Here is a 25804-nt window from a genome sequence, read left to right as displayed (position 1 = left end):
ACAAGACAGTGTACTCCTTAGAGAATATACTCAACTATCCAGAAAATTTAAAAATATTCTGGTAGTTGAAGTGATAAAAAGAAGTCAAAATCTGCCATATGAAAGGAAATAGAGGTTCAAACACAAACACATACCTTAAAAATCCACATAAGTCTGAAAGGAGTGCACACATCATTTCTCACATGCGATCCACATTAGGAATGCAGCAGAAGCAATTATTGCCAAGAGAGTAGATTACTTGGCTATTTGAACAAAACATAGCTAGAGCTCTCAGCTTCCAAATGACTGTCTTTTGTGAAAATGACATGAACTACAATACTATTAAGACATGCAAGCCCTGTAGTGACACAAATACAGAGGATCAAGGGAGCAGGTGCATTTATTTTAAAGCGTGTGTCAAAGATTTTCTAAGTTTTACCATATAAAAAATGATTCCCTGTCATCTCCATTTCTCTGTTTTCTTTAAACAATCATAGCAATTTTGATGATCTCCAAAGTGGATGAGGAGGAGGTAGGAATCTTTCGGGTTTAGTCAGCATTTGCACGCAATCTTGTACAGTTTCCTTTCAACTTTGGAGAACGCTATGCTTGTTGAGAGAGGCTGAAGTATCATACCAATAGCCTCAATGATCATAAATCGAGCAGGTATCTGGTATCTGCATTCTAAACACATTCTCGTGAAAGCGATTATCTACCAGCCTTGCATTGCGCTTACCAGCTCCCCATCCCCATAACTTGCGATTCCGTCTTTGTTTTGCCTTTTAGCCTTGGACTCTCTCCTTGTCCTGTATCCTCAGGAGATGGCCAAGTACTGAACCTGAGCAGCCGACAGCAACCGCATCCTTTCCAGCTCTATTTCTATGGAGAAAGATTCAGTCCATTTCTCTTCCTAAGAAACTTTCTAAACACCTGTCTAATTCAACTCAATTCTACCACTGAAACTTACAGTCTGCCACAGAAGATGTCCAATTAGGGTTTGCCATGAAACACAGTTTTCAAACGTGTAAAAATAAAGCTCACCATCTATCACCCCCAACCCCTTGGGAGCCAGGACCCCAAGTCCTGAGAGTCCAACAAACAGATGACAACTTTTTGTGCCTTGTATGGCTCTATTTCAGATGAAATCAGAGCCTTAGAAACTTTCTATCTCGATACCTGCATAAATCACTGTGGAGTTCTCTGATGGGAAGAACTGCCCTTTCCAATCCTCTTCCAATCTTTCCATTTCTGCCTCATTTGGGGGAGGGGTTGTTTACCCCTCTTGACAAACATAACACAATACACAGATAACAACAGCTTTCTACAAACACGAAGGAGAAACACAGACTGAAACAATTAGAAAGAAAGGCACACATATATGGCAGAAAGAAGGAAACGATTCACAAAAGGCATGCAACGCTCACGTCGGAGACCTTGATTATTACCTTGACCGCACAGTGGATATCCCCCCAGCGTCTTGGTGCCTTGTCTGATTTGATTAAGTTTTTGGCTTTTATTAATATTATTGTTTCTCAACGATTGATTTGGCTGAATTAGTTTGATTTGGCTTGGTTGTTTTTTTTTTTTTTTTGGTCGATTTATTTAACTGCTAGTAAAACGAGGTTTTTACAGCGTAGGCTGGGATCCTTGCAAAGGCTGTGGCGGCCACTGGTTCGGCAAAGCCCGTGGCTTCAGCGGGGCGACCCCGCCACCCCTGCCGCCTGACGCTGCTCCAGACACACTCGGGGGGCGCGCCGCTGCCTTTTCTGACCAGGGGTGGGGGGCTGCTGGGAATGAACGTGCCCCCACCTCCTGTATGCCCGTCTGTCTCTCTGCACGTTGTCTGTCTGTCTGTCTCGCGCTCAGCCTGACAGCACAGCCCGGGATTCTGGCTTTCCTGCGCTCAGTTCTCCGGCCGCCACTCTCGCTGACAGTCCGTGAGTGGGTCTGTCTGTTCCTCCTTGTTGCTCGGTCCCACTAGCGACACAGGGTCCCTCTTGCCTTCTTCTGAGCCCACATCTCTCTGTCTCCCGCTCCCACTCAGTGCCCCAGCCTCTTCCCTTGGACAGAGGAGGGCGTCTGCAGGGGAGGGAGCACGCGAATCCTCTCTTTCTTTTTTCTTTCCCTCTGTCTCAAGCTGACTGCTCGCACCTGTCCTTAGCGCTGCCACTGTCAGTCCCACTCTGAGCCAGCCAGCCAGCTTCGGTCTGTCCCTCGGTTCTGCGTCCCCTGCCTCCCCGCCTTCGTCGTCTGCCCCTCCGCCCGACTTTGCCCTCCCACGCGGCTGGCACTGCCGTGGGGGGCGGTGCCCGGCTTCTCTCTGCAGCCCCTGCGGTGTCCGGTCCCGCCCCGGCTGGAGGCAACGCTGCGCGTGTGCCATGTGGCTCCGCAGCTGCTCGGGCTGCAGACTCCAGTCCCCTGACCCGCCACACCCCGGAGATGGCCGCGGCTGGGTGCCTGCGGTTGCCCGAGCCTCTCTGCCTCAGGGCGCGGCCAGAGTTGGCCGAGTCGGAGCACGGGCACCTGCCAGGTGCGCCTGGTGCGCGCGGTTCCATACATTCCCCTGGCCGTTCTCCACCAGCCCCAAGGCTAGAGACAAAGCGCGTGAGCCACGCACAGCAGCGTGAACATCATTAATCAGAGAGAAAACTGGCACGTTGCCCCCTGCCCCTCCATACAGCCTCCCTGCTCCGGGCCAGCAAGCGCGCACTGCCCGGGTTGCCTGAGCCCAAATGCATACCGCTCCCTGGCGCCTCGCGACTCCTTGGGCACTTGGCAAATCCTTGCTCAGATCCCTTGCTCCGGTGCTCACTTTCCAGGCCAACTCTGCAGAGAATATCCCACAAAAACACCTCACTCCACCCAGTGAATCCCTGGCCTCAGAGCTCTCAGAGATTCGCGGCTTTGAGCGAGAGAGAAAGTCCGGTGCGCAGCGCCAGGATTCACTCCCTATGGACCACTGCCCTGACTGCGGCCACCAGAGCGCTAGTTTGGAATCACAAAGGTGCCGCAGAAAGGCCCGCTGGGCAGAGTATGGGGCAGGGAACTGAGTTGACATCCAAAGAAACAAAAGAGCTGCATTTTCCATTTGTTTTGGAGATGTGCTATTATTATTATCTGTAATCCTTTTTTTTTTTTATTGTCTCAAGGCACACACTACCAAAAAAAAAAAAAAAAAGGAATTGTGGAGAAATGGGAATACATTTCCGGAATATCACCCACCCACCCTCAGTGCGTGCAGCGCCGACTTGTCCAACATTGTAAGCCACCAGCCAAGATATATCATTCTGGCTTTCTGCCCCCAGCTGAGAGCAAGGCATTTGATTCTGGGTTTCTTTGCTAGGTTGTTATTAATGTGAAGCAAAATTATAGTTGTACATGCCTGCACGGAATTGCCAAAGCTCATTTTGACAGTATCCAGCAATTCAGCTTCTGAAATGTAGACACTGAATAACTATGGAGCTGGTACAATGAACACCCCATCCCACAATAAACTGGAGAGGAGAAAATCAACTTTTATCAGCTGCAATTAGTCACCCCATGAGTAGACAACAAATAAATAACTAGCATAAACCATATCATAAAAACTCCACCTTCTTTTAGTTTCATTTATTGACATCCTTTTTGATGACAGACACTATAAACAGATTTATTAAGGAATGCACCTTCCCCTTTTTAAAGAAATGCAATTTCAACAGCTGTAGCCATGTTCACATATGCTAACATGGTGACTATAAGGGCCAAAGAGATCATGTATGTAGTTCTACAAAACACTGTGAAAAATAGGAGAAGGGTGTACTGGCCCTTAATGAATACATCATTACTGTGTTTTCTGAATATTAGAAGTTGTCTGCCTTGGGATCAGCTATTGCTAGCATCAGAATGAGGTTTCAGCAAATGAAGCCCAAGAAATTCAAGACCCTTATGTTGATCTATTTCTGCTCAGTCCTCTCCAAAAACATTTTAACAGACATTTCCACCCCCACCCCACTTTCTTCCAGCCATATGGAATTCAAGGGGAAATTAGTAAAAAATATTTCCAATTCTTTTTCTCTTCCTTTATCTCCAATCATGAAAAATCCCACTTTGGAGGGGGGGTTGTCATGCCAAGTTCTGCTAAGTCATAATTTCACACAATTGGGACCAAATGGAATGAGGGTCACTGTATTTGACTTTCTTTCTGGATGGGACTAGACATCAGCATCTCTTGACTGGATGGATGGGTAACTAACTAACTAACAGGAAAACTTAAGGGCTTGCCCTTAATGCAAATTCTTCCTGAAACAAATCAGATTTTACTCTGAGAATTCACTAAGAGAATGGAACCCGCTGCTACAAACTGAATTAGACATTCTAAGCCATTGGGTGGGGGGGAGGGCAACTCAATCAGTACTCTTAGTGCAAACTCCAGAGATTATGTAAAAGAACAAAACCAAATGTTTCCACACATCTTAAAACTGTATGGACAGACAGACAGACTGGATGGCAACATTGAACACAAAAAGGAAAGCATCCCAAAGAAGAATAAGACTAATTGGCTCCACCTAAAATTTTCTACCCTTTCTCATGACATTTTGTCAACAAATTAGGAAACTGGAGAAGGCTCAAGTTTATCTGAGGCCATGTAGACAAATAACTTTCAGCGATCCAATTTTAAGTTTTCTGTCCCAGTGTGGGACTGAATATATACTTCTGAGAATGTCAGACAAGCAGTGAGCAGGAAGTGATTCTTCTAGGCATTCAGAAGGTGTTTGTGTTTTTTAAAAACAATTGGAAAGAGTTGCCATTCCCAAAAGTCCTCGACCTGTCATTTATTAACCACCACTAACCTCACTAACACTGATGTCTCCCTTACTGGACCTCTTGTGATAGACCCACAGTGCCTGTCACAGAATTGTTTATGCACTGAAAGCGGCTTCACTTTAGGGACAGGAGACGGTGGTGGTGTGAGAAGGGAAAGTGGTGCTGTTCTTCTTTTGATCTGGGTGCTTGTGAATTTATTTGGTATCATGTTTGAAATGAAAGAGCCTGCTCGTAACCAGGCAACCCCAGCTTGGGGAGTTGTGCTCACCTACACACCGGCAAACACCTAAGATTGTCTCGACAAGCTCCTTTAAACACATATTCCCCGGAGACACTAAATTAGTGTCCTTTAATGAAGCTTCCAAATTGGATTTTCAAAATAAGGCAAATTGCTAAAATCACCCAGCTACCTTTGTAAGCACCTTCTCAGCTGAAGCGAGAAGTAGAATTTCCATGCTGTTGAACTCCCATCATTCCTCAACAGTTCGGCTGCGAGGAACTCCTTTAGGGCTTTCTCTCCCACCACCATAAAGGTCTCTAGATCCCCTGGAGAGAATTCTCATTTGCCCTGTTTCCAACAAAAACAGTCTAGGGCTTATTACATACCAAGTCTTGGGTTTAAAGGCGTACAAATATGCCTGGCGCAGAAAGACAGGGGAATGAGAAGGGGAAGGAAAAGATTAGTGTTTCAACCAGAAAAGTTTAGTTCCCCATTCTTATTTTATGCTAAGCCAAAATAACTTTAAAGCACATTTCAGAACATCAACAAAGAATGTTACATCATGTATGCATCTGAGCACGAAGAAATGTCACGATCAAAAACAAAGAGGACTTGGGAGACGAGAGACCAAATGTTCTGATGGCACCGAGCCCTTGGCGGCGGCCATGTTTCCTCTGTAGTCTGCTGGGTGCAGTGCAAGAAAAGGATCTCCGTGAACCCCCGGTGTTCTCACGGGCAGACCATGAGTGAACATCGGCCTTCACACCCAAACACTGATTCTTTGCTGGGAGTGCAAACCAAGAAATTCCCTCAGAAACGAATGTGGGCAGTATTTTCATAGAGACACATCCCAATCAAAGGAGGGACAGTTAGAAGAAAGAGGAGGAAATAACTCAGGAGAGGAAACCTGTCACTAAAAGATCTCAAAAGCAAAACACAAAAAAGGCTGTAGACTAAATTGCATATTTCTTTACAGTATCTCTTCGGGTAGAAATACCAGCATTCAGACACATCTTTAGCATTTGGGGATCCTGTCCCTCTGGGCCCCAGAGCACTGTGTTTCTTTCTTCTCTGTACTCAGGGCCCCGAGGGACCCATGGCTTTGGCACAGCTGAGGCAGGTGCAGCTGGCAGCAGAGCCCACAGATGCAGGAACTCCAAGTGCAAAGCAGGTGTGTGCAGGCAGGATGCCCTGCAGGCCCTCGCTACTGGGCCCGCATCAGTACCCCCTCCAGGAACTGCTGCCGCACAAAGCGTTCTCGACTTCCTATGGGGCCCGTAAGAGATGGTTTGCATTAAAAAAAAAAAAACTGGGCTCAGAATTGAAAGCAGAAATGAAGCCGAAGCATCAGGAGCTTATACGGGGAGAATAGAGGTAAATGTTATTCCCCTGAATGTAAGGGATGAATCACAGCATAGTCTACCATTTGCCAAAGCACCGCGTGCGATCCTGCCTCCACTTTCATGTTCCCGTTCCTGAGATAAAGCATTTTCACACAAAGGCAGACAAAGGTTACCAAGTTGTTCTGAACTTGGAATAATATATCAGGCTTCTCGACAATGAGATGATATTAAAAGGTCTATGGATTAGGCACTAGAATAAAACAGCTACAATCCATCTCTAATGAAATATAGGTCATTTACATTCTCAACTGTGCTTCATAATTGAAAATGGTATATGTGTGTGGGTGTGTATGCTTAAAAGGTAAAACATATCCACAGTGTTCAAATTTCAAAAGAATACTAAGATCTTACTGGGAACCCAGTTGTAAGCCAATACCCAGTGTCTGAAAAGGAGTATATAGACTTGTAATTATGCATAAATGTATGTGCAATTTCTTCTCCAAAGCTACTCTTTAAAAATGGTGTGTTTTTTTGCTTTTGAAAACAAATGCACATTTGCAAAATCTATAGAGACATCGTGTTAAAAAAAAAAAAAGGTGAGGGGAATCAAGATTAAGGAAATAAAAATCTCTCAAAATATCACCACCCAAACAACCATCACTTTTGTGCTTAGCCAATCTCTGTGCATATATATCCATAAATATATAACCTTATTTTGTGTAAATAGATTGCAAAATGCATGGTACTTTATAATCTGTTTCCTTTCTCCTTTAGAATAAGTCACAGGGGTTCTTTTTATGACATTGATGATATCAATATATTAATGACAACATGGCAGCCTGTTATACATCAGTGAAAGCTCTAGGTGGGCATGGCTTCCCTTTAGGTCAAATCCTTAACATTTATTTAAATTGTTCTTCAAAAGTATCCATATTTTATATTTTGGCATTTTACTAGACTTGAAGGTGCTATGTTAGCTTCTGAATATTTTTTGTTTTTCAATTTCTGATCTTTATTAAAGAGTTGATTGAGTGTTGCCTTCCCAGTGTAAGTTATATAGATAAAAAATACATACACATGAAAAGCAAAACCTTGTTCTGTGTATATCTTTAATTAAATTGCATTAAATTAAGGTGAACACTTTTGTCATGGAAAAAGAATTAAGTAAAAATTCTCTGAGCTTACTAATTACCTGTTTGCTTCAGACTTTCCCCTTAACAGAGGCAACGGACACTTTTTTTTTCTATAAAAAGGGTAAATATTTGAGGAAGCTGAGTGAACCCTTTTCGCCCAAGAAGTTACAGTCTGGTAAACTATAGGTTTGCCTTTTCTCACTCCAGAAATAAAGGGGATCTCTGGGCACCACGGACAAACCTCCAAACCATTGTTTTGACCACACAGAGCCAAGATCACTGATTGGACTTACGTTACCAGGTATTTGCATTTCAGCTCTAGGGTGGGGCTGCAGACACAGGTATTTAGGAACACATTAAAAAAATGGAAGGCTCAACGGGAGAGAGAGAGCCAGATAAGAATCATCGGCCTAGCAGGGCAGAGTCACTTGGACTTTACTGCATAAAAGTGTCATCCAGGGTTCACTGTATCCAGTTCTTTCCATTCTAGACAGACAGAAAGGACACCTCACTCTGCACCCTTCTTGCAGTTGGGCAGGACCAAGGGACAAGTTCTTACCAATGTATGTGAATGGAACTGACACATGCCACTTCGAGCAGAGGCAACGAGAAGCCTCTGTGAAATTCTCTAACTTTCCTTCGCCCCCACACAGCCATGGTAAGATCAATTGCACAGAAAGTCTAGCTACATGATGATCTGCCTCCATTAGCCTGGGTCCCTGAAGGCCCATGTGGAGCAGACTTTTACCTTCATCCATGTCAGATATATAAACTGAGCAAGAAAAAAAATTGTGTTTAATCAACTGAATTTGGGGGATTGTTTCTTCCACAGTACAATCTATATTCCCTGACTCATAAACTCTCTGCTAGTCTGACAGTACGTGGGAGAGTAACAGGTACTCTAGCAAGAGAGGTAGGCCAGGGACTTAGGAAACCAGAACTTAGGTCCCCTAATCAGCCACCAAATCACTGTGACACTTGAATAAGTCATTACTACCTTGAAGCCTCAATCGTTTTTGTTTTTTAAATTTCTAAAATGAGGTGCTGGCAGTAAGTTTTCAAATAAGCAATATCACAGTTCTAATTGCTGATTTGCTACATTAAGACTTCATATCTTCCAGGAGAGAACTTTTTCGCCTTCTTTTCTTTTATTTTTTAGCTTTATTTGGGGATTATTGTCAAACAAAATTGTAAGATATTTCAAGTATACATCATAGTGAATAATCACTATACATACACATTGTGGAAGAAGTCTCACCACGTGGCCAACACATTCATTTTAAACTTTACCTTCTGTCCTTCATTTCAACTCTTAAAAGAGCCTAGAAATTTTTATACAGTATTTTATTGGTATTTTCATTGACACTGCATTGGAGAACTGGAATCTTTGCTTTGTCTTAAAGTGTGAATATAGTGAGTCTCTTCTATTTTAAGTTGTTTTTTTTAAAAAATTCAAATTATTTCTGGGTATGACCTCATTAATTCCTAAAGTTGTTTAATTGTACCATCTCTCATGCATTTTTATTAATATTGCCAACATTCTTTGTATTAGTTCTTCCCCCAAAACAGTTTTTTAAAAAATCTACATAGTTTTATTTCATGAAGTTCTACATTTGTATCTTTCTAATATTTTGAGGTTTGTTCAATTATTATTATTTTATAGCCTTTTAAGGAAAAGGCTTAGCTCATTAAATTTTAATATTTCTTATTTTCTACTATACACACTTAATATATATTCTCCTCTTAGTACATTTTAGTGGCATAACAAAAGTTTTACTATTTGTACTTTCTTATCATTTGATTCTATGTGGTACTTCCCATTAGAAATCATTTCCATCCCATGGACTACTTAAAGAATTTTTTTCTCTGTAATTTTAATTTGTAAAGGTATCATTTTTTAAACAGTGTATACTTTTAATTATTGGACTTTAATTTTATTTTAGTTAAGTAAATGGCTTTGAATTTGTTGAGATCTTATTTAGGACTTGGCATGCAAACAATTTTTGTTGATAGCCCTTGTGCTCTTGAAAGCAATGCATGTCCTCCACTTAGAGCAGAGCTCTATGTAAACACACTGGTTTAGATTTGTCAAATTAAACTGTTTATTTTATTTTGGGAATCTTTTATTGTGCTTTCAAGTCTGTCTGCTTGATTCATTTGCTTCTGAGAGAGTTGTGTTAACATATTTGATTATTCTTATGGCTTGGTTAATTTTTTTCAATCATTTCAATTATGCTTTATGCATGTTTGATTATGTTTTATTAGATACAAGTGTAGAAATAGTATGTTTTCTGGATAAGTTTTTTTCAATAATTAACCATGCTTTTTATATCTACCAGTGATTTTTACATCAGATTTTACTTCGTGTTTCATATAGATACAAGAACTTGGCTACCCCATGTGATAATATATATCATATTCATTTCTTTATTGTATATGTGTATATACAATATACACATATTGTGTATGTGTATACACATACACAATATGTATGTGTATTTTCTTTATTGTATATGTGTAATTTTCATGTTGTAGGCATGCTTCACTTAAAACCATACAACTGAATGTCTTTTTAAAAATATTATCTTAGGATTTGTTTTCTAGTTTGTTTTCATTTATTGGTAGAGATTTAACATATTTTTTTTAAATCTGAAGACTCTTGTATTTTTAGTTCTGAGAACTTTCCCAGACTGATTATTGCCTCTTTTTCATTCTCTCTTTTTCTGGGACTCACATTAGATATGAGTTATAGCTTTTCTAGAAAATCTCCTTATCTCTCTGCACAAAATTCTATAGGAATGCTTTATATCTAGTTTTGCCATTTCTTATTCCAGTATGTTTAGTATTCTTCTTAGACCATCCATTGTTTTTTAATATTATATATATACATATATATGTGTGTGTGTGTGTGTGTGTGTATAGTCTAAAACTTCTATTTTGTTCATTTTCCAATACTTTATTACGTGTTTCTAAATTAGATTGATTTATAATTTTCCCTTCTTGAATCATTCTTATTTATTTCTGCTATTAGGGGAGTAATTAGAATCACATACATAGTGTACTGACTGATCTTTCATGATTTTGTCTCTTCCAGAAAAGTATAGATAAAAAGAAGAGTTATCTGTACGTCAAAAGTCTGAGTTTGACAGTTTGACAAAGGTAGAATTTGAGGACACATCTCCATTCCAACGATGATTTCTGGCATATTCTGGTTTTCTAGTTCTTCCTGTACTAAGATTTTAAATTTATATTTCTCAAAGAAAAAAAATTCCCTTTTCTTCACATTTTCAGATAGCTGTATTATTATTAGAGCTGAAAAGAAATCCTCTTGTGGTACTATAGTTACGTGCCTTTCATGTCTCTCCTCACAGAGCCTGACAAAAAGTGGGGTGACGATACGTCAGCATCAAGCCAGAGACACCAAGTGGGACCTGCAAAGTGCCATCTTTCCCATTGCTACTGAGCTTTTGCTACTTCAGGCAGCTGTTACTTTTGTTACCTAACCCCTTTGGAGCTCCTTCCTACTTCTGCAGTAAGGGGCTGGGAGCATTTCCACAGTTAAATTTTCTCCTCCGTCTATGTTTCCTTTTCCATAGTTACCAACACACTAACAACACCTCCCTTTAGTCTCCCTGTGCATTTTTGTCCTTTTTATGGTCTTAGGCCAGAAGAAAGAGGCTTCGGCATCTACTTAGTATTCCATAATAAAATTAGCTGCATACTTTTGAAAAAACGTTTTTATTAGCAAGGAGCAAGAAGTTCATGGATCACTCGTTCCCTCCAAAATACACTATAACCTACATTTGTATAATAAAGTACATCATTTCTTTGTCAATTTACCCTTGACAAGTGATATTTGCCTAGTTGATCTATGGTAACTAGGGTAAAGGCAAACGTTTATATGGAAATCTGTGTAAGAATGATATATTATATATATTTACATATAGTTTTAAAAATATAAAATCTACACATATACATACTTATATAACAACATATATATTATCTATTCTAATGTTCTATAGCACATATTAAATGAAAACCTTTCAGTAGGTTTCTTTGATAGCTGTATAGCATCCTGTTTAACTTCAAAATATTTTAGCTGTGTTTGCCTGCCTCTTAAAACATGGATTGGCAGGCATGTATACATATACATGATACAACACACATGATATAGCATGTAACATATGCCACACAATATGTTATATAATATGTGCTGTATATGTATATACACACATATACACATAGTCACACACTGATGAATATCTTACAATGTATAACATACATGAAAGAAAATATGTTCTATAAATATAACAAACATGTCATGTATTATATGTAATCAACATACCTATACATTTACATACATATAGGATAACATATACACATACATACACATATACTACATGGATGTTATATACATATGCACTAGCATTTTTGGCAGATTTCTTTGATTGCTATAGCTTATTCTATCTATTTGAGTGTAAGTATTGCAAATTATTTCTTATATAGTCTTTTAAAAATTGTATTTATTTTAATTATTGTTCAAGTACAATTTTCTGTCTTTTACTCCCATCCCAGTCTACCCCCTCTTTGAAAAAATTTTATTTTAATTGTTTCTTATATAGTTTTAAATCCATCCAGAAACAAAATATATTATCTTTAGCCTAATTAAAAGCAATTTTTATCCAGAGATTTTTTAAAACTTAGATATTATAGTTTTTAGTTCTAGGATCTCTACTTCCTTCTTTTTCTATTTGTTTCTGTACTAAGATTTTCTATCATGTTATTCATTCCAAGAGTATTTTCCTTTAGCTTGTTTAGCTTGGTTATGACACCTGCTTTAAAGTTCTTTCCTGATTCCAAAATCAGGGCCATTTGGAGGTCGGCCTTCATTGACTTTTTTTTTCCTCATGAAAATGAGTAACATCTTTCTGCACCTTTGAATGTCATTCAGTTTTGAGTGGTCTCATGGATCATGTAGATGTTACATTGCAGAGCTTCTGTGTTCTGTTATGTCCAAAGGAGAATATTCATATTTTTGTTTTAGTAGCTAATTGATGGGGCTAACAAACTGCACATAGTATTTAAGTCAGCAGCTAAGATCTCAGATTGTTCCTTTTTTTTTATTCCCCAGAGATTATTGTTGTCATTTCTGGGAGATTTTGTCCGTTAGGAGTTTACTCAGCCATGCAAGAAGTAGGTCTCAATATTCCCCAGAGCCCCATGAAGGAAGAGAGAGGAAAATTGGAAGACAAAGAAGAAACCACTATACATAAAACTTTGAATCTGAGGATGGGGGAGAGGCACCAACACCAGGTCCACCTGCTTGTATCCCTTTGCCGAGGACTATGTTCCATTATAATCGTGTGTAGACAGAAGGGAGCCTAGGCATTTACACAGTTCCCTTCCCATCTTCTATAGTGAAGGAGCACTGCGAAAAGGAAGCTAAAATCGGTGTTAAGAAGACCAAACTACATTATCTGTCACTGTCTCCACTCTGGTTTCTAAACTAATTACACGCCTCATCTTCCTTATGAAATCTGAAGGCTGGATATCTCTCTCTGAAATGCAAGCATATTTGTTTCAATCAATCTGGTTTAGATAGATTGTAGGAAATAGAGTTTGTTGAGAATAGAAGTAAAGCATCTTATCTCAGCAGCTCTCAGGCTTAGATGACAGCCGACACTTAAACCCTCTCATTAGATGTATATAAACAGAGCAACTATGTCTCAGGGCTTTTTGAAGAGTTTTGTACATATTCCCGCCAGATCTATTCACCAATATAGGGGGGATTAAAATTAAGCTGGTCTCTCTGGATAAGACAAAAATGTTTAAGAATGTTTTCTTTTCTTTAGTGGTTTCTAAACATAATGCAATATCCTGGGATATTCCAACCAGTTACGTAGCATGTCTTAGTTTGATACTAATTATATTTAAAAATTAAGCTTCACCAGTTTCTTAAACAATACATTAACTTCAGTGTTATTTCTTAAACAATGTCATTCAAACTTTTTGCATTCTAATGAGCTTACTTGAATAGAAAGTGGAGAAATCTAAGCATTTTAAAATTTCATCTGGGGGTGTTCTACCCATATTAAAAATTTCTAGATTATGTCACAGAAAATTTAAACAATGTTTCAGAATAATATACAGAACACAAGAAAGTACTAACTTACACAGAGAGGTTGTTGAATACAATGAAGCCAGAAACGAAAGGCTTGGAGAGGATGAAATATATTGGCACCAGGGCCGACGAGAACAAAAATAGACAAACATTAGTAATGAACAAGAACACGGCATGCATAAACACGATATCCCACCTGGCACTTAGTTATAGCAGGAAAAAGGTCATAATAGAAAAAAAAGCAATGGAAAGTCTAACCTTTCTGAAATCTACAGGTCTTTTAGGACAGGGAGAGGAGTGGCCATGAGTCAGAAAGATATACACAACTGCTAATTGATTATTGAACTAGGCAAGAGAACATTTAGGTGAAAACAGAGTGGGCAGCACAGTGAGATCACTGAGCGAATGACTGTTCAGCCAGATGGATGTTGGGTTCCTCATGTGGATCATCAAACTGACTCAAGGGAGAGATACAGCAGTCATGAGGGGCCTCAAGGACCTTTTCTATTGCTCAACGTCTCATTTGCCTAAAAGCAGTACACCTGATGAATTCTGGAGGTGCCTCGGTCACCACTTCATACGTTAGGAAGTAGAAAAAGCCGACGTAGGCCCTATTTTATGCACTAGGGAGGGTTAGCTTACCAAGAGGATGTTACAGAAGCCTTGGCTGTGGATGGGGTGGATGGCGCAGTCTTTTTCCATTTCTTTCTCGACATTTCAAAGATAAAAACATGAGAAAATTCAGAAATATAATTGGTACAATCTCTATGGTCTGTCTGTAAAAGGAAAAATGAGGAAAGAAGTTTGGACCAATCCAAAGAAAGAAAAACTCCAACTTTTTCCATGGACAAATAAACATTGGCAGAGATTAATGTGTCTACACAGGCAGCCCTCCAATCCGGTCAAATTCTAAAGGCCATAAATTAAAAGTGAAACAGAACATGACCAAAGGCTTGTGGAAAATAGTAGCAAAACAGGGGCTTTTTAAGCAGCGTATTCAAAGGTCATTGCTGCCGTCGTGGGCGATACTCTGGTCATGCAGGTTCTTCGGTGGTATGGCCTGGACGCATCTTCTCTGGAGTTTCTGTGTAAAGCATCACCAGAATAATGTTCATTGTTGATTATTATTGTCATTGTCGTTGCTCAATGTTCATTTCAGTGCCCAGTCTTTTAAGAATTGACGGCTGTGGGAATTTGCTCCCTCAGATACACTGTAAAATGCCTTTCAATGATTTCTATTTGCCAGGAAAAGGCTGCTCTCCATATTTAAACTGAGGGCTCTGAAACTGTGGCTTCTCCTCCAGGCTACATTCTCTGTACATGGGCAAACAAAACAATCGTGTCCCGATCATTTCCAATTAGGAAACTGATAAATTGCATTGGAAAAAGAGATGCCTTCAAATTTGCTCTGTAACATTTTACACACCCCTCCTTGTTAGCCTTAGCTACTCCATCAAGTTTTCTGTGTAATTATTAATCCAGTATTCGCCATGACATTAATGCAAAGACATAGCTGTGTTCCACTGACTGCATCAGGGCCAATATGGTATTCACAAAGTTGAATTTGTTTTTTTTTTAAATTAAATTTATTTATCTTTAGAGGGGAAGGGAAGGAGAGAGGGAGAGAAATATCAATGTATGGTTGCCTCTCGAGTGTCCCCTGCTGGGAACTGGCCTGCAACCCAGGCATGTGCCCTGGCTGGGAATAGAACTGCAGTTGTTTGGTTCACAGGCCCGCACTTAATCCACTGAGCTACACCAGCCAGGGATGAATTATGTTTTTATGGAATTTTTCTTCCTTCTTTACTACTTACAAGTTTCTGTTCTGATTTTTCATATAGCATTCAGGCACAATGATCTGTCAGTAAGAAAACCATGGAGCATGATTTTTGTTGGAAAGAAGGGCATCTGAAATCTAAGGGTATCTGAAATACATCTAATGTATTTATCTTCATATCTGAGAATGAGAGATGTCTACTCTGGTTCCTGGGCTTTCAAGACACCTACACCCCCACTCCCACTAATTAATTATCATCAACGTCATTGGTAACGAAGGACTTTGCACTGCACAGCATGAGGCATACCTTTCAACTCTGCTCTTCTGGTGAACACCAGTTCAGGTCTCAGGTCTCAGGCGGAAACCCCTCTCCAGGACTTCTGCTACACGGCCTCGACCCAAAAACAACTGATTCGCAGCCATGGTGATGTCTTGCTGCTTCAGAATTCAGGCACAATTTGATATGTGGAAGCATTTCGGTCAGAAAAAAGACAAATTAATGACCATATTGAATATTTCCTCTGGGTGAGAATTTAATGTGTGCATGTGTGTGTGTGTTTTAATATATTGAAATGTGGTTCCAGGATTGCCAAGTGTCTGTTCTGTTGTTACTTGCGGTTTTCAATTAATCTCTCCTCAGGTATTTACTTAGGTGTCATCATGGTATTTGCAACATTTGTATCCACTGGCTCTGGAACATGTTGTGATATTAAGAAAGTGTTGACAGATAAGTTAAACAAGTTAAACCTGAATTTTAAACTAAAATGTGAGTAACATTTTTAGCATAAGTGTATCTTATGCAATATTTGGAATATACTAGTACTAAAAATTATTGCTGTTTATCTGAAATTCAAATTTATAGGATGTCTTGTATTTTTATTTTATAAAATTGGTGATATGCCTGAAGAACAATACTGATTGTTTACAATGGCAACCAGCTGAGCATTAAAAACTAGAACTGTGAGTAATTTTATATGTAAAAAGTAGTGAGTATCATTTAAATATATTTCAAAATATAAATGTGAATTACTTTTATTAAGTTTTTGTTTAAAATTGCCATTTTATTTTATATACTTTTGAGTTTTAATAGAAAATGAATGCATTAGCAGAAAAAGAACATTCTTGAAAATATTTTTTTTGTTTACATGTATTTTATATTCAAGTTACACTTTGAACATATTTCTACTTTGTTTTAAACTTTCATATCATTATTGCCATTTGAAAACAAATTATGAGAAAAACTTTGTATAACATCATGATTATTAATTTTACCTGAAGTAAAAGCAAGAAAGTTTTATTAACTATATATTAATTTATATATAAGTATAACTTCACACTATTCCTCATTCAATATTGCTGAGCTATCAGGGGCACACCTACAGAGGACTAATAATTATTAAATTCAGTTGTTCCTGATAGTCTTTGACTTTTAGTCATATAAATACATGAATATTATAACTTCCCATACTAAGGGTCACCAACCCTGTGTTTAAATTTTTCTTTCTTTCCACACATTAAAAAAAAAACCAAAATGGTCACAGGAGACAATCCCAAATACCAGTTATTCAACACACTTATTTCAAAGTCTAGCTTCTCAATGATGTATAATAGTGACAATGTCAGGTTCTTGAGGACCTCAGTGTACTGAGTTACCCGCCCCAAGCACCTATTGTGCAGAAGCTGGACAGAGAGAGGATATGGCAATACACATTCCCACCTGGAAAGTGGAAAAGTGAGAGATATATGGTCTCAAAAGAGTAGCATTCTGAAATCCTTCTGGGCAGACATTTGTAAGGTTTTATACTCCCAGGGGGGTTCTTTTCCCATTATTCTCCTTCCCTGGTCTTCTTTTAGGGTCCTAAAACTTTCTTATTCTTCTTCCTACCTGAAGAAATTTGAGATCCAAAGGATCATTTTAAGTCTCGAGATCTTGATTTCTTCGGTAGTGATTATCTTTCAAAACTTACTAAGGCATCTTATATTTTGATTTCAGGAAATTCCATATCCAACAACTATCTAACAGAGGTTTTCTAAACTGATTTTTTTCCTACTCCTCTGCCCTGCTCCCCCCAAATCTCACCTCTCTCTCTCCTTTCTGCTTCTAAAAGACCATCTACAATAATCAGTGTGAAGGCTGTATCCTTTTTCCAATCTTTTCCTTGACGTACATTAATCCACTGAAACATTTTAACAATGAACATGTAGACTACACTCTTATTTTGACTTCTGCTTGCAGCACTTTAATCAAACAATCAGTTTACTTGGCACGTTTCCATTCAAAACCTCTTTATATGCCATTTTAATTAGGGTCTGGAAGCAGTCTGCTTTTCTAACACTAGAACCTCCGCTTTTATTCATTTCTATTTGCAAACTAGTCAGTTCTACCTGGATGTCACTTACCTTTTTCTCTTAACACTTTGCCACCATATTTAATAATACCCTACACTCACTATAACATGTTCTGTCTTCACACTCTTCCCCTATGGCCTCATGTGTGGAAGGAATGTGATTGGCTTCCTACATTACTGTACAATTTCAGCAAACATTTTTTTGCTCTTTTCAACGTCTGATTTCAGTCTTCTCACCCCCTATTCTATGATTGCTAAGCCAATGCCTTCTAGGTTAGGTTTTTGTTCCAGTAGTCTCTCTCAGGGTATACATTTATTTTTAGTCACAGAAGGTGCATCAGATTCCTGTGTCCAAAAAGTATTGATCAATATGATTTAACCCCGCCTCTTATCTGATGAAAAAATGAAATCCACAGAGTTTGCCACTTTCATCAATTTGCATTCCTTACCCTGTTAATTGTGAACATTTACATTGTAATTCACATCTCTTCATTTGTTACCTAGCGTTCTTCAAGTTTTATCATGTAACTACCTTGGAAACTGTGGTTCTCCTTCATGACTATTTTAGTCAGGTGTACAGCTGTCTTTTGTACTCCATTCAAGGTGTTATTTTGAATCATAGAATGTTAAAAATCTTAACACTTCCCCATATGTGATGGCTTGGGTGTCCTCAGTTACTACACTAGTCACCTCCTCCTGGAAGCCCTCCTTAGCTGCCCACACAGTGTTACTGCTTCCATTAAAAGTCTCCATAACACTTTATACAGAGTCTGTTACTTTTAACAATACACTACACTTTTACTTTGGGCTGTAAGTTTCTTGAAGGAAGATTATCCTTTATCTTTTTTACCAGCACTTAAAATAGTGCTGGCGACATTGTAAGGGCCTGTACATAGAGAAGAAAATAAGGGAGCATAGATACTCTAAAAACTTGTATGAAGTACCAGATTGGAGACAAAATGTTAGAACTGGAAATGTTGGGTACCACATTTTAATCTTTTTCTCCCCATCCTGTAGTATTTCCAAAGGATCCCATGCTTGTTAAATCAGTCCTACTAAGGGTCTGGCTAGTAGTTTTTAAATAAATAGTAAACCATTTATCATTTGAAAATTATTCATATCTATTAAAATAATTCAATATTATATAATCTTTCTAATGTGTGTGTGTGTTCCTAAAAAAACCAGATAGGTAGATATGTAGAGATAGAAAAATTTTGGATAGGTTTTATGGTACATGCTACTTTTAATAATAAATTACAGTACTTGGAAACACAATGAGAAAAAACAGAAGTAAAACAAAATGATTTGTTAAAGAATATATAAATTTTTCATATTTTAAGAGAGAGAATTTTAAAAACTCCCCATAACTGTATAAAGTACTATAACAACCATTAAAACACAGAGATTAATATACTTTATTAGTCCCATGTTTCAATGTAAAGTATTGCTGAACTACATGCTGAGAAAAAAAAAAGAAATAAGCATTTTTAAAGCAATCCTGAGAAAGAAGAACAGAGCCAGAGATATCATAGCCCCTGACTTCAAATAATGCTGCCAAGCTAAAATAATCAAAACACCACAGTAGGGGCATGAAAAGAGGCTCACAGACCAATAGAATAGAACTGAGAGCCCAGAAATAACCCCACACATACACGGGCAACTGATTCTCAACAAAGCAGCCAAAAACATACAATGGAAAACTACAAAACCTTTTCGGTAAATGGTGTTGGGAAAATTGGAAAGCCATTATGCAAAAGAATGGAACTGGATTGTTATCTAACACAATATCCAAAAATTAACTCAAAATGGATTAATGACTTGAATGGAAGACCCGAAACAATAAAATACATAGAAGAAAACACAGGCACTAAACTTACAGACCTTGGTCTCAGAGGGGTGTTTGTAAATTTGACACCAAATGCAAGGGAAGTAAAAACAAAAATAAATGAATGGGACTACATCAAACTGAAATGTTTCTGCACAGCAAAGAAACCATCAACAAAACAAAATAAAACCAACAGGACGGAAGAATATATTTGCAAATGATATCCTTCAAAGAGAAGCTAACATCCAAAATATACAAGGAACTCGTACAACTCAACAATGATGAAAAACAATCTAATCAAAAAATGGGCAGAGGACCTGAACAGACACTCTTCTCAAGAAGACATTTAGATGGCCAACAAATATATGAAAAAATGCTCAACCTCATTAGCTATAAAATAAATGTGCATCTAAACTACAATGAGATACCACCTCACACCTGTCAGAAAAGCTGTTATCAACAAGATAATAAATAGCAAGTATTGGAGAGGATGTGGAGAAAAGGGAACCCTTGCATAGTGCTGGTGGGGATGGAAGTTGGTGCAGCCCCTGTGGAAAACAGTATGGAGGTTTCTCAGAAGATGGAGAATAGACTTTCCCCATGACCCAGAAATTCCTCTTACAATATCTGCCTGAAATTTTTTAACACACTTATTTGTAAAGATACTTGTACCTCTGTGTTCACTGTAGCATTATTCACAATAACCAAGATGTGGGAACGACCTAGGTGTTCTCAGACCAATGATTGGATAAAGATGTGGGGTATATACATACACAAAGGATTACTACTTGGCCATAAAAACTGATGAACTATTGCCATTTGCAACAACATGGGTGAATCTAGAGAGTATGATGCTGAGGGAGATAAATCAGACAGAAAAGGACAAGAACGACATAATTCTGCTTATATGTGGAATATAAAACAGAAAGTAACAAATGAACAAACAAAACAAAGAAACCCACTGACACAGACAACAGTGTGGGTTACCAGAGGGGAAGGAGGCGGGGGAGGATGAAAAAGGTAAAGGGGCCAAGTATATGATGGTGGTGAAAGGATAATTTCAATATGCAAGAATTGAGAGGTCATGGCAAGGAGAAGTCCCAGAGACCTACAGGGTTTCTCAGATTCTTCTTCCCCTTATGGAATAGGAGGTCTTTGAACCACAGCCATGTATGAGCTTCTAGTTGAAGTTTGCCAGAGCCTTACACAGTGGAAAATGTTTGAGTCATAAAACACTTCCATTTATTATTCTAGGTGGTCATACAGCTTATATGATATTCTTTGGGAATCATGCCTCCTAAATCCATTTATACTAGTCTTGTCCATCAAAAACAGTTCTAACCCGGGAATATTTAGTACAGCATTTCATAGATTAAGAACTCTCCCTCCCTAATGATAGCAAATATCATTAGTTTATTTTTCAATGGGTTTAATTATTGCTGTGTTTAGAAGAAGGTTAGATGGAGTCAATAGACTTTTCCTTCCCCAACAATATCCTCCCAATAATCATGGGTTAGCTGTTTTAACTTACTTATCCCTAGTAACTTTCTTAATTTCTGTGGGTATAAATTATGCATATTGTATCCTGTAATTATAATTGGAGAATCTTCTTTTAATGGATTCCATTTAACATAGTGCTTTTAATGCAGGAGTATTTATTTTGGGTCATTTCTTGGTTGTCTGGATTTTGTCAAATAATTATTTCAAGAAGGTCTCATGGGTACTTTCTACCTTGAGATTTCCCATGTTTGGCAGTGTTGGCTTAAATAAAGTACTAATTTTATGTTTCCTTCCAAACCTAGTAGACATTGGTTAATTTTAACTTCTTACATTGACTGATAATATTTTAAACAGGTAGAGCAAATAGATTTCAACTGAAGGGCAAACTATGATCAGTTCATAGCAACTGACTTAGGCAGTATATTTTGAGGTAGCATCTGGACTCCGTGGGAAGGAAGACCTTGATCGATTAGCCAAGTCTGGCAAAGGCCCAGGAGAAAAGAGAGATGGCATAAATGCCTTGTGACTGCCAGGCCAGCTGGAAGTATCACCTTTTCCAAGACTGAGGGCATTTCATTAGAAAAACTTCAAAAGTAAAAATCCACTTGGATACAAAGAAATCCATTTCTAATGATGGAATTTTGAAAAGGCAGAGTTTCAGAAATACATGAAGCCAAAATGGGAGAGTTTATAGGAGAAACTAACAAATCTAAAATAGAAAAAAATAATACAGATAGAGCAAAATGATATAACTAATAAATATGATCAAATAACTCTCAGAGCAGCTCATGCCTTTCAATAAAAATATAGATTTGTTACATACATATAAAATATTATACTTACAGATTATATGGTAGACAACAAGGAATTATCTCTAATTATAATAGACAACATATTTTGTAATACCAATAAAATAAAATACTGTCAGGAAAATAAATTTCAGCTTTTAAATAGTAAATTGGTTAAAAATGAAATAACAGAATAGAAAAACTATTTTAAAAAAGAACATTATTTTTCCAGCCACCAGGAAATAGCTAAAGCTGTGTTCAGAGGGGATTTCATAGCCTTACATGTAGTAGATATGAACAGATAGATAGCTCTATAGATAAACAGAATAACTGAATAGTGATTATCTAAACATCTATCTGAATAGACAGGTAAGTACAGTTAAGCCAAACATTAAAATAATATAAATGGATAAAGATTGACTTACTGTAATTTTATTATAACAGGGATACTTTTTCCCCCAAAGACTTTATTCTTTTGAAATCAGACAATTCTATAAGAAAAGAAGAGAGAATATACAAATGAACACTCTTAGGAAGTAGCAGGACAATGTGGGTACAAGCAGGAGGTTCCTTTGGTTTCATTTCAAAATAAGCTATGACTTTCTACAAAGAATTTTTTACAGATTTGAAGAAATGAATACCTTTTAAGAAAGGTATAAGTTAAAAGAAGACACAAAAAGCAACTGAAAAACTTGTTAAAAGATACATTAGCCACTAATAGAAAAGAATAATCTACCCAACAATCTTCTCTGCTCCTATAGGCAAACCTGGAGGGTGAGCAGCATAGGTTTAGCACTAGATCCTTCAAGGCCTAACGTACAGCTTCTTCTCTATTTTGAGATTATACTTGTATTCACATATTACTCATTTAATTAAAAATACATAAAATGTAAATTAAAAACAAGCAAGCAGCCTCTAGCTTCTGCCTGCTCCTTCTCAGTCCCACACTTACTGTCCTTTGTCATTATTACCTATTATTTGGGTTCTTAAGTCTAACTTCCTAAATCCAGACACAGCCTATTCTCTACATACGGTCTTGGATCCAAATGTTGTCCTTGTCTAACTCTTCTTCCTTCCTCTCTGATGCCTTTGGTGTTCATTTTAAACAGGTTTCTTCTACAATCCAGCACATATATGTGTAAAGCTCAACAAGACGTTGTTACTCCAACAATACTGCTCTCCCCCCGGCCCCGGCCCAGGGATGAATCTGAATGCAGGGTGGCTTCTCCCTGGAGTGGGGTGCGGGGGGTGGAGATGCTGACTGACATTCTTCAGCCCCCTGAATGATCCTGCTCAGTGCTGATGTTTGATGTGAGCTCATCATCTTTTCTCAGTGGACTCAGCCGTAGAGTCCGTAGCACATTCTGAAACTCCTTTATGTCCTTAGAACTGTGCGTCTGGCTGAATGGGCTGAATAGTTCTGCTCTCCCCTCGCTCCAGATCCTCACAGAAATCTCTTAAGTAACTAACATCCCACCTCCCTTTGCAGAGTCAAAACTGCCTCCACTTGGGTTCCCCAGGAAACAGATTCTGAACCAGAATTTAGTCTGCAGGATATTTAGTAAAAAGAGCACTTTAGGATACACTCCTCTGGAAGGGATAGAAAGAAAAAGGGGGCGGGAGGGAATGTCCAAATGCCAAGAGGCCTGATGACAGCTGTGAGGATCCCCAGGGCTGTAAACTGTAATGGCCCTTCAGACTTGTCCCTACTGAGTGGGGATGCCTATGCCTTAGTATCTCCACAGCCTTTAATCATTATCAAGTATGGACTCACTCAGGAAGAACCATGACCTTTTATGAGGTGCCTCTTAAGAAGTGAAGGAATCCCTGAAGGGCCGACAGCAGAAGATCATCTACTAACGGTCTGCCCAGCAACTGGGGCGACAAGTCCTCTCTCCAAGGGAAGACTGGGCTCCGCGTGTACATGAGCACAGCTATAGCCATGCATGTCAGGCACTATATCAGGCATGTCGAACCAAGTGTCTGGCTCCAGACTTCAGAGACTTTCCTTTACATCCTGGCTCTCTCCATGGCCTTTTCACTACAGAACATCCATCAGTGTGGGGTGCGAGGATTGTCCCAGGTGAGTCAGGAGAGGTACAGCTCTATGCAATTCGAGTTAAAGAAAGAGGAGTTTAAATACTGACTCTCCCCAGTGGCTAGCTGGGTGATTTTGAGTACAACAATCATATAAACTAACATTTACCGAGTGTTTATTATATACCAGAGACTGTTTTAACGGGTTTACGTGCATTAAACTATCTAATCTTTTGTCTGCTGGATAATAGGCAATAATACCAGCTGAGCAGCTTTGCAATGTAGGTTAAGAGATGTAGCATATTATCTAAACCTCCTGGCCTACAGTGACCTCAACACAGATGTCAGTTTACCTCTCCTTCCCCATCAGGTAGGATGATCGGACCCCACCCTCCACATACGGGTGGCTCTGCCAGCCCTGACGTACAGGGACACATAATAATAGGTATTATGGCCCCCGTTTATTGAGGGTTTCCCATTTTCACACAGTCAGAGTGCCAGGACTTTTAGGTGTGTTAACTCATAGAGTCCTTGTGATGTCCTTGTCCTTAGGGACTTGCTCCCCTTGAGTCTGTACTGCCACCAAAAGAAACCCCAGCGAGGAACCTTTCCCAGCCCACCACCACCATCATTCGTTCATTTGAATACACACACGCCATCTTAACTTTCTTTTCTACAACCGCCTTCTCTTTGTTTCTCTTTGTCTCTAGACATATTTAAATTTCACTCTTTTGCTTTATATTCTGGATTATTTCCTGCTGAAAAATTACAGCCCCAGAGAGCAAGAAGAAAGTAATCCTCTTCTTTGCAAAGCTCAGCACGAGTGGGAATCCTGCCATTGAACAGTCTGTCCGTGTTCAATTTTAGCATCATATAATTTCCTGCATAATTGTTTCAATGTCCTCATTCTCGTCCCTGTCGCTTTCCCCACACTTTGCTATTTTTTCTAAAGAAAGCCTCCAAACTGCATGTCTGGTTCAACAGGGAATTTCACAGAGGAAAACTGCCAGGCTGCTTCATATGCTTTGAGTTATCGCAACACCTAAGGAAAAAAGACACCGGGCCTGGGTGATGGAAGCGCTCCAACCCGCAGCTGCCTCCGGAGACCTCTCCTCTCCGCCAGCCGCCGGAGGCCAGGCACGTGAACATTCCTCATGTGTTTGTGTTATTCGATCCCCAAATATCACGTCACCAAAAATATTAAAATAAAAACGCTCGTAACGTCTTCCTGACTCTGCCATCTGCCCCCCCACCGGAAGCCAACAGGATCTGTCAAACGCAAGATAACCACATCGTCCCCTGCTTTGCAAGCGTTAATGTTTGTCAGAATGGGTTGCACTTTAATGCCCCAATTACGTTTATGACATTCGTTCAACCGAGTGGCACTAATGACTTTCATTATTATTTATGCTCCTCCTTAATTATAAGACTCTCACCTCTCTCATTACACACACTCTTTCCTAACCCCCTCACGTGCCTACATGCTCTCCAGGATGAGGCTAATGTTCCTTGGCTTCCAATTTCAGAAAACACAATGATTAATTACTCCTGTTAAGTCACCCTACCCTAGGGTGATCCGATTGGCAAGATGAGAAGAAGAGCCAGATTGTTCCTCCAGAAGGATTTCCCGGGACACCTGTCAGAAAGAAGAAGAAGAAGAGGAGGAGGTGGAGACCCCAGCCCCCATGATTGTCTTAGCTCTAGGATAAATCACAAGGGGATACGACTTTAAATTAAAACAAAATAGCAAAGCTTTGGGACAAATGCCCGCTTGGCAGATGACAGTCAGACTCAGTGAAGTGACAGGGGCTGCGTATCCTAGCAGGCACTGCAGTGTCCCCTCACCCTTGGTTCTGCCCCCATCCATTAAACAGCCTCTGGAATAAACCCACCTGCTGTGGTCGCTTGCAAACATGGGACCAGTTCTTTC

The 25804-nt window shown here is 39.1% G+C and overlaps 1 protein-coding gene across 7 annotated transcripts in view; it reads right to left on the bottom strand.

Moving 5' to 3' along the window:
• ARPP21 (cAMP regulated phosphoprotein 21) overlaps nt 1-2298 on the bottom strand; it is a 146967-nt gene extending 144669 nt beyond the window's left edge. For 3 of the 7 annotated variants that reach the window (XM_053669524.1, XM_053669527.1, XM_053669529.1), the window contains exon 1: nt 1425-2294. The gene's annotated coding sequence lies outside the window, so the exon portion shown is untranslated. Of the gene's footprint in view, nt 1-134 lie in introns of all 7 variants that reach the window. The other 4 variants (XM_053669530.1, XM_053669525.1, XM_053669528.1 and 1 more) reach the window with 4 other exon arrangements.
• Between the last annotated feature and the right edge of the window lie 23506 nt (nt 2299-25804).

The sequence above is a fragment of the Artibeus jamaicensis genome, unplaced genomic scaffold (assembly GCF_021234435.1).
Source record: "Artibeus jamaicensis isolate MK-2021 breed Jamaican fruit bat unplaced genomic scaffold, CSHL_Jam_final contig_519, whole genome shotgun sequence".
NCBI lineage: Eukaryota > Metazoa > Chordata > Mammalia > Chiroptera > Phyllostomidae > Artibeus > Artibeus jamaicensis.
The sequence above is the reverse complement of the archived record's forward strand: the minus strand, read 5'-3'. Positions and strand labels throughout refer to the sequence as shown.